This window comes from Belonocnema kinseyi, chromosome 10 (assembly GCF_010883055.1).
Source record: "Belonocnema kinseyi isolate 2016_QV_RU_SX_M_011 chromosome 10, B_treatae_v1, whole genome shotgun sequence".
Classification (NCBI taxonomy): domain Eukaryota; kingdom Metazoa; phylum Arthropoda; class Insecta; order Hymenoptera; family Cynipidae; genus Belonocnema; species Belonocnema kinseyi.
The window spans coordinates 98,740,092-98,751,162 of NC_046666.1; positions in this window are offsets into that span (position 1 = coordinate 98,740,092).

Consider the following 11,071-nt stretch of genomic DNA (forward strand, 5'->3'; position numbering starts at 1 on the left):
TGGGATCATGTAGAACTCTACCCTTTTTGCTTGGTAAAGAAGAACACCGCCTCACCATAAAGGCCTAATCGCTAAATTTAAAATTATATTTCGCAATTTTTATTATTGTTCTCAAACTCTCTTATCTTTCTATTGGCAAAAAACGAGACAGGCGTGAGACAAGCCGAGAAAAGAACCAGAAAGCCTGTTTCTTTTCGCGGGTAAATGAATGCAGAGTAAGTTAGCACATAAGACCTTACTTAATAGTTCCCATAGATGAGACGGATTTTCTGAGAAACGTTTTTAATTTATATTGTATTTTGTCTAAAGTGTTCACAAGTATAAAATTTAACCCTCTTAAGAATCTGTCTCTGGAAAATGTACTTCTTTTAATAAAAGTTTGTTGCTTTGAAGAAACTGACACTCAGTCAGTCATAAAAAAAAGCTATTTAATTAGTTTTTCTAAGGAAAGAAGGCACCAAGGCGCTAAAATAAATATTCCGTCAACGAAAACTGAAATCATTTCCCATCGTTTTTTTTAAAGGAACACTAATAAAATAAGAAACTTCTCGGATCTCTGGTGAGTTCCAAGATAGTATCACTTAAAAGTCTCATAGTACATTCAAGCCCTTAGTAATTTAACAACTAATAAAATATATAACTGAAACCAATTTTTATTCCCTTCTTTCCTTGGTCAGACAGTTATGGTCAACTAAATCGTTGCAGCAACCCTAAGTGTCAAGAGTCAAGGCGCCTCAAAAATCTCAAGTAGGTGCGGATAAACATGACTCGAGGGTAGATAAGAGCAATGGGATTCTGAGATGCATGGGAAAAGTAAAGAAGGAGGTCTCATTTTCATTCTAATTTTGATTGGTTTTCTAAAAATTGGAGACCCTCCTTAAAAGGAAGACCCAGAAATTTGATTGGCTTAAAAAATGATCTTCACTAGAAACCCTTGCTCTGGAACCTCGGAGGCTCAAAAAAGAGGAGACCGATTGTTGATATGAAGGGTAGAATTAGACTAGCTTTTGATTAGAGAAGTCGTTTTTTTTCTTTTTTCTCTTCCGCGAGTAGCTTTTCATATTTTTAACTCGACATTTATTACATTAATTGTATAAAATAACCTTCCTCTAAACAAATGATAAAAGTGGACGCTTGTGATTATTTTTCTGTTTAAACCTGTTTTTTTTTACTCACCTATCTTCATAGGTCTTAAAATTTTTAAACGGATCCACGTTTACCTTTCGAGTCCGGCCGGTAATATCGCGACATATATAGAGGACGCGATTCCCGGGTTGTGACATCACATGCATAGTGGTGGCACTCCCATATATTGTTTTGATGACTTACATTCTGAATAAGCGCCATCTAGCGTTGGCCTCCGTCGCTAACAATAAATGAACCTAAGGGTCCCTGACAGAAATTGTTTCCAAACTCTGCTTCCACAAAGTTCTCGTAAACATTAAATTTTGCTTAATTTCTGGTAAGTTAACTTTACAAATGATGAAAAATCTATGCATAAAAAGGGAGTTTATACGTAAAATATTCATTTCAGTAATAGAAGTACAATTTTTTGTAATTGGAAGAAGCGATATCAATTATTACAGTGAAGCGGCAATTGTTTAGAATTGTAAAAATATGAATGTCAAACTAAATTTGATTATTTTTTCCACAACAAGAATAATACTGCAAATACTGTGCATAAAATAAATAATTATGAGAAGCAATACTTGCTAATTTTTTTACAAATTAAAATAAAGCCCATAAAGTGGATCTTACTTTATTTATAATGTTTAAAAAATATATATATATTTTTTTTTTAATAAAATAACAATATGATGATTAAATAATTTACTTATTGAAAATAAGCAGTGCATACAATTTTAAGGTTACTAATAATTGCCTATACGTAAAGTACCTAGAATTATTTAATCACAAATGTTTGCAATGTACAATGTTTTGATTTTTTAGGTTACAGTTTTAAACTCCTGATTTTAATTTCACAGTCATGTCTTCCGTTTTAATTTCCACTTCACACATTTGTATCTCGCTTGCTATATTATGTGAATTTGGTAAAAACAATTTTGGAACAGAATCATTTTTTAACAATTTATTTTTACTGTTTCGTTCCAAATAGGCACTATCTTTGAAATGCCGACAGCATACGACGAGATGCTTTTTCCGAATATTCTCATAATTAAGTTCATCTTATAAAGGCCATTGAATTGCAGTAAGCCATTTCTGACCCAACGATTCTTTGTTAGGGAAGCGATGAGATTTTGTGCGCGCTGTCAATGTGCAGCCTGAGACAATGCATTTTCTGCCCATCGTCTCAAATATTCATACATCTAAAAATGTTAATACAATTACTAATTTTCTTGAATAAATCAAATATATTTTCTTACTCATCTCAGTACACTAAAATTATGACATTTTATTTTTAAATAACCGATGAATTGGTTTTACATTTCAGGTTATGTTTCGGAATAAAGTTTGTTATTTCTCTAACAGATTAATTTTTATAAACGACTTCTTAATCTTGCAAAATGGCTTATATTTATATCCGTATTTATATCCCTTGACAATTTTTTGTTACTGCTTCGAAATATGAAAATAAAAAACCTAACCTCTAATTAAGCAAATAGTACTTTATTTTTTTATTCGATACTTACCAATCAACACATTTTCTTTAAAAACCATATCATAGTAAACACAGTACGTATAACAATATACACAATACAACTTTCAGACAGTGTTATATAATAACAAATTCAATAATAACAAATTCAATTTGACACTTCGACTAATGTTTATTTTCGATATGTCAAAATAATTGAAAATATTGTGATTACACATGCGCAGTGAATTCTACTGACACTTAGCGCCATCTAGTGTTTGCCCCCAGTGCAAAAAGGTAGTATTTTCAAAACGATACATGCGAGTGCCACCACTATGGTCACATGTAGAGACTACCAACGCCATCTGCGCGGAACGCTAGTGAACTAACGCTAACATACAGTCGCTGCAGGGGACTGGTCATTCCCAAAAGATAGTAGTTAGCGCCATCTATTAATTTTCGCAGTACAACGATCCCTGCACTCTGCTCAGTCGACATGGCAGCACGCTGACGTATTACCTGTAAAGGGGCCGGTATTGCAGATTTCAACCGCACCACTCTATTAGACCTTGCGAGTAGCGACACCTACCTATCGTTTTGCGTACTACGATCGTCAAATCCATCGCTCCAATTTTTCAAAAAACGGCAATCATCATATTGCCTCAATATTTCGTGCAATATTGCGGATGTTGCAGAAAATATAGGTGCAATATTGAGGTAGTATTCTGTGCTAATAGGGTGTGTCCCACCACTGGTCTTGAATATCACTGTATCCGAGGAAGATTGTACTATAGTTGTTTCATCTTCCTCTGCAGTATCATATTCACTTTGATCACTACAATTAATTTCATATTCAAACTTTACAGAATCTAAAGTCTCATTAACAATAAAAACATGTTCAATTGATTCACTGATTTCATTATCCATTTCATCATTTTGTTCATCATTAACTTGATAACCATAATGTATAGCCTCTTCCCGAGCTTCAGCATTACAATTTAGTTATCCAGGTTTATATTGAATTTCATAATCATACTCGCTATATCTAGATTGGCTAGATGGAAAATTAAGCTTACCTTTTGAAAAGTTACGAATTGATTACAACGGAAACGAATGTCCCTTTCTCCTACTTCTTTCCAATTTTTTTCCGATCAGTGCAGAGTGTCCCTCTAGTTAGCTTCTACTTCATTATATTTATATATTTATTTATTGAATATATATATATATATATATAATTAATAGATCATATATTTCACATTTATTCAGAAATAAATCGGAACGAACAAAAACAGTGCGACACAGCAGAAGAATCGGAATGATCTATTGAGACAATGCGTCATTTATTCGGGAAGAATTAGAAAAGGTTTAGAAAGATCTAAATGGAGTGGGACACTTCGCAAAAGTTCGGAAAGGCATCCGGACGCTTCGGAAAGAGAAAGCGTTCGGAAAGAAACGGAAGCATTCTTTCAAATTCTTCCGCTAGGGTGATCAGAATTGTTTTGTGTGCAAAATACATAGCTCGCCCAATGAAATGGAGTTGGTTTGTTAACATTTTATTAATCTATAAAAATGTGAATTTGAAGATTCTTGTACATTATTCTATAAGTGTGTAATTAGAAAATTATAAAAACTGCGTTATTTAAAAGTATTTATTTCAGACATATGATTCAATCCTTAGTGAAAAACATAAATGATAAAAAACACTAGAGTTAAGTTGGTTAGCCTGAAAATGTTATTATTCACTAGAGGCTCCGCGTAAAGAACACGAAGGAATAATAAGGAGACCTAACTCCGTTTCCCCACTTGGCAATAGAAACATTACCGTAAGTGGTATGCACATTATAGGAAGATGTGAAATTTTCCATGCTCTGGTGCGCAGTTGTCCTCTTCCTATACATGGAAAAGTGTGCGAGTGAGAAAGTTTGTCAAATTGACGTAAGTTAGAGAGGTTCTGTTCGTTTGTTTTGATGCAGGTGTCAAGTGCCGGGTTGTGGTGCAAGTTACACGCCGAAGAAGGGGAATACACTTCGATTTTTTAAAACCCTCACTGTACGTATAATAAACGTCTAATATATTTCATTGTTTCTCATAGCTGTCATTTAATTTTAATAGAAATGATTTAGAAATTTAACCTTTACTCACTACCTGAGTGCCTGTGGAGAATTTCTCAGAGCTTCTCAGAGCCTTGAGAATCTTTAGCATATTCTCTGAGATTTCTATCGGTAGGGCGTTTCATTATAATATCACATTATTTGCAAATATCCGTACTGATTAAATTGTATACATGCTTATAAATACGTAATTTACCAATTTCGAAACTGAGTCACCTCATACTAACTTTTAGTGAAATTATAATATTTTTCATGTTTACGTTTCGAAATACTTTAAACTTTTCGATCAAGTCATATTACTTCCATTATTTCTTTATCATATTACAAATTTAAAAGGCTCTTACTTGTACTTTTCCTTCTCAATATCTGTTCACACATTTTTCAAACAAGTACCGAAAATACTGTTTATATATTTATTTCGTCTATCTTTCGTATGATGATCAACAAAAGAACAGAACCTCTCTAATTTACGTCAAGTTGACAAACTTTCTCACTCGCACACTTTTCCATGTACAGGAACAGGATAACTGCGCACCTGCGCACGAAAATTTAAGATCTTCCTGTAAGGTGCCTACCACTTACGGTAATGTTTCTATTGCCAGTTTCAAATGGCTTTCCACTGGCAGGTGCATCTCCTTATTATTCCTTCATGGAAAAAATTTAAATCGTATGAGGTACATGATGCAAAACTAATCATAAGTGGCAACACCGACCCAAATACTAGACCCTCTGTCGATGATAGGCAAAATGCAATATCGCACTTGGAATGCGATTCCTTATAATTAATATATGAGGGTAAATAAACTTTAAATAAATGTTTAATGCTTATATAAGAGGGTAATGCATACTTTAGTAGAAATTGTACATGAAATGGAATGTATAGTAAACTATGATAATCCAAACCTCACTTTACAGGTGAGAGCCAGAAATTAATTATAAACATTTTACAAATGCTATATGAAAAATGTTGATAAAAAGTTTAAACAATGTATTTTGTTATGTTTACAAGGTTTAAATGGCACTACATACTTACTCACAAAATGTCTTTTATTTAAATTCGTATCTCATTGACAGAGATTCTATTACTCGGCTCGGTGCTGCCACCTACGATTAGTTTTACATAATGTACCTCATAGTCACGCAATATGCGTGTATATTTTGTTGATTTGAGAAATAATTTTCATTAAAAAATAATAAGTTCGAATGATTATTTACTTTAAAACATTTTTTGAGAACCCAAATTCGAGCAAAAATTAGATTTTCAAATCTGAGAGCAAAGAAATAAGTATTACCAAGCATTCTGTAATTTTTCAAACAAAATTCTCATTAAAAATTTTCCAGAAATCTAGAGAACTTGTTTTGATTCTCTTGAAATCTTCCAAGTTAAAAAGCTTCTTTTTAAACATTTTCAAAAATCTACAATAGTTTGAAATCTTGTATTTTATCGTTTCTTTTTTAATTTTCTGATAGAATTCATTTTTTCATAATAAAAATCATTTGATATTTTTTGTCTTCTAACACCTTTTAAAATGTTGTTAAGAATTTTATAAATACATATTAATAATCGAACACAAGTATTGCAATGACAGTGTATTTCTTTATGTCTATAGAACATTAGGCAAATTAATTTTCTGTTACTGTAAAATGAAAACAAAGGGTATAGTCGAATAAGAATATAAAAACCAATGAAATTTTGAATTCGATTGTTTTATCGAAGAAATTACAGTGCTGTCTTGATTTTTTTTATTTAGTAGAGTATTCGGAGGTCGATAACATTAGAGTTCCTCTAGGGAGAGTTGTGTCACGTTACCGCCGCCACTAGCTGCCGCGAAACCGGGATCGGAAATACGTAATGAAGTATTTATTTATTTATTATTATTATATTATATTATTATATTATATTTATTATTTATTTGAAGTATTTATAAGAAGAGGTTATATGTCATTATATATTTTCGTGTAGTGTTTGTTTTAAAAATAAGCTTTTTTAATAAAAAATATAAAGAATATAAAGAAAACTTGCTCTTCTACGTCAACGAAGCTACGTTTGATACTTTCCAGGTAATGGAACAAATATTCAGATCATTGTAACCGGTTGTACAAAATTGTTCTATCGTCTAAGAATTTGTAATCAAGCTAAATCAAAAGAAAATGACATTGATAACAAATATGCTAGCAAAAGAATGGCTATGCACATAACTTACCAATAAGAATTAAGATTCTTAGAGATCTAAACTTGAAAGTAAAACGAACTATATTCTTTTTTAACTGTAATTTGTCTTCCATTATTACTTTTATAGTATATTGTATAAATTTGAAATGTAATTTTAAATTAACGTTCGCGTGCAGCATGACTTCTCTGTGATATTTAATGTATTATTAAACAAATTTTAATTGAGATATAATTCCAACAAATCAGCAGTAAAAACTTTCTACTTTATTCATGAAATTTACATTTCAGTTGTATCAAAGATCCTCTCTTCCGTTTTACATATTCTTCTGAAATAAAGACTTACTTGAAAAAAAAAGTTTTTAGGACTAAAAAAACATTGAACACAACTATTGTAAAAAAAGTTTTTCAACCTCATAAAAATTCCTCTTTTATTTCTGATTTCTCAACTCAGTTTTGAAAAATATTACTTTAATGTGATCTTTATTTTGGTCTTCTCTGTGATTAAATTACATTTATTTTTATGCGAAACAATTGACTCAAAAGGTGTTGAAGAAAGCGCCGCAACCTCGGATTTCAACTTCTTTAGTTTACTTCACAACCAATACAATTAGACATTTTTCCCCATGTTTTGCCTCATTTTAATTTTTGTCGTAAAAATTGAAAATTTGTAGTATAAAATTTGACTTGACCAATTAATTAGTTAACATTGTAAAAATTCATGTCATTAAAAAAATTATTTTTTACATTTTAATAATTTTCAATGGAAAAATCTGTATTATTAGTGTTCTTCTACTTACTATCTATTAGATGTATAAAAAAAGACTTTTCATTCTTCAAACATTCTTCATTCTTACACCTACATTATTATTTTTATTATATTTATTTACACATTTAATGATTTCAAAAAAGCGTGCCATTAAAAGCCAATGAGATTACCGATGCGACGAATGTGTGCTACAATTGAAAAGCCGAATTGGGAACACTGCAGAGAGAAAGTCTTCCCCTTTACTATGATGCAACAGACCATTGTCCCGTCAATTCGATGCTCAAATACGTTCGACTTGGAGTGAACCGACGCTCCCCACCATACTTACTGCATTAGCGCGAATGGAAGGGGAAGCCAACTGCTGCACTCGATCCAAGATGTCAGAAAGGTCGAGTGCCCTAGGCTGCCGAATCTGATTGATTGACTTTTTTTCATAGAGATATTACCAATAGAGTAGGCATGCCTACAAGTGAGAGCGTCTTGCGAATGAAAAAAGAATCATTTATGTATTTCTATCTCTTTCTTTTGTTGCGTACTGCGCATGCGTGTCTGTGATTCAACGGGCAACGGTAAAGTGCGTACGTAACCTGTACGTCTGTAAATAAATATTATATTTGCCCAATGTAAATAATGTGGTAACAAAGATTATTAAACATTTGTTGTTGAATATGCCTTACTACTGTGTTCTCTGCAAAAAAGAGCCAATACCCGGAGATAAAAGTCGCAGTTTTCATAAGTTGAAAAAGTTGTGGGCTGAGGGGCTTAGCCTAATGATTTGTAAATTAGCTTAACCTATTTTTATTGAATATTACTTGAGAAATATACGATTGTTTTCATTGCACTAGATTTCGTTTATCGACTGTATTGCAGGAAAGATCTTATTCTGTTTCGATTCATGTTCTAACAAGAAATATAATCAACGCGCATGCGCCATTAGACAGAGACAGCAATACATAAATCATTCTCTCTCTCTTTCTATCGGCCGGACACTCCCACTTGTATGGGCGCCTATAGCATGCCTACTCTATCTGTAATATCTCTATGCTTTTTTTACTTGCGCCGGGCAGGACCATTCTTTGTTGGATCATGCCCTTTACCAAAGATATTATAAACGTAGATGCGGTGCGGGCTTAGTTGCCCGCTATAAATATAGACGGCGCGTCCGGAGAAAAAAGTCTCTTCCCCTCTACCCACCGCTCCCAGTAGAAAGCATCCATCGATATAGTTTGCCAAGAGCCACTTGGAGCGCTGTAAGCAACTCTCGGCACACCTTCGAGGCGCACTGATGGTAAACTTAGCTTGGACAAGAACCATTTGGATTGAACGTAAATTGCCAATTAAAACATTTTTACATATATAACTTTGCAAAACTTAGTTGTTTCAATAAATACCACAAGTATAAGTCGATGAGTAATTTATATTATGGTTTCATATATTTTCCACTAATTCTAAAATTATTAATTATAATTTTCATTCTATATATTGTCTATATATAGTTCTTTAAGGGCATGTGATACTTACAGTTTTCTCGGCTTTTTTCCACAAAAATGAAAATTTTTAAAAACTGAATTCGTAGATGCTATAAAATATCATAACGGACGTCCCAGGACTCTTTTTTGAGGGATAATAATATACAATATTTATTGTGCTAAATAAAAATTTTATGCATGTGTATTATTTTGAGGTTACGTCGTTTTTCATCTCTGCCTTTCCGATAATCTGGAAATTATTTATGAAATAAACTTTTTTGATTGCCTGCAAAAAGGGTTAGTTCCGGAAGATTAGTTACTATGTTTATTTGCAAGTCCAAAGTTTTCGGCCAAAAATATTGTGTAGTTTGGAAATAACGCACAGGAGAATTGTAACATACATAACCTCCAAATGTACACACGTTGTTAGCAATATCAAAAAAAATTTTGAAAAAAAAAACAAATAAGGTGTGCGGGGACGTTCGTTAGCATGTTCGCTATCATTTCCCAAATTTTTAAGACAAAATATTGATTATTCTAGAAAAAAAGCCATCGGAACCTAAAACTGGTAAAATCGACAATTTTCTAAGTATCACATGTCCTTAATGTTATTTAGTTTTTATTTTTATTTTTGTGGTCTGCAATTTCTACTGACTTTTTTTAGACTATTCGTCTAATCAAGTTCTGGTCTGTATTTTCCAATTTCTTAATTATTATATATTCTAACGTTTTTATAAAAATATAATTATAATTCCAAGTGATAGAAAAATTCTTCTTTCAGTTTTTAGATGTTAAGACGACAGTTCCAAGCCAGATTACGTTTCGCCTTGGCAAACAAAGTTAGACGAATAGAATTTCACTGGCACATTCATAAAAACTGTCATCTTCCATAAAATATATTTTAAAATAAACTTTAAATCATTATAATTGATACAGCTGACTCGAAATATATATATATATATAATTCAAATTATTATTTAGGTTTTTCAGGAGTGCCTCAAAATCTTCAAGATTTTTTTACAATTTTATAAATCTTTTTAAATTTTTGAAATATTTTCGATACTGTAAACTTCCCGAAATAACAAAATGCTGAAACCTGAAAATCCTGAATTAAAAAATTCTAGAATAATGAAATTCTGGACAGTTTACAATATTAGCGAATTTGAAAATTCCCGAATAATAAAACTCCAGGCCGAATGCTGCTAATGATAAGATATACAAACTAGAAAATTCCCGAAATGCAGAAATTGAGAAAACAGTTATGTGATCAATATTATTTATTTATTAAAAATACAGAAATCAAATATTTTTATTATAGAAATTTGGTTTAATGTTTAATTTTTTAAATTATTGTTTCAATTTAAAATAACAATAATTGTATAAAAATGTGGTACAAACAAAAATTTAAAACACGTGAGCTTCAAATAAAACGAACTTTGCAAGATTCAATGCAGGCTGATTTAACGCGACTTTTATTTTTATTTTTTTAAATAATAATTTTATTTTTGCGAGCGTTTTCTGTAATGTACAAAAATAAAATGGTCATTTTCAAACAACTTTTTTCATCCAAAAATACATTTGTTCAATTATTGTTATTTTCAATTCAAACAATAATTTTTAGAAACTTTAAACATTAAAAAAGTTTTTTCCTCGGTAAAAATATTTTATTATTCTATTAAAAATTTTTTTTAACTAACTATTTTTTAATTGTTCAAATTAGAGAGTTGTCTAGCCCGGATATTGTATAATTCGGAAATTTTCTGTCGGCAATTCTTAAATTCGGTAAGATTGTAAATTGTCGAGAATTTTCCAATTCGGCATTTTTACATTTCGACAATACATTGACGAAATATAAAAGTCCCAAATTGGAAAATTAAAAATAAAATTCCCACATCACTGTAAAAATTCCGAAATTATAACATTGCAATGTTATAATTTCGGAATTTTTACAGTGAT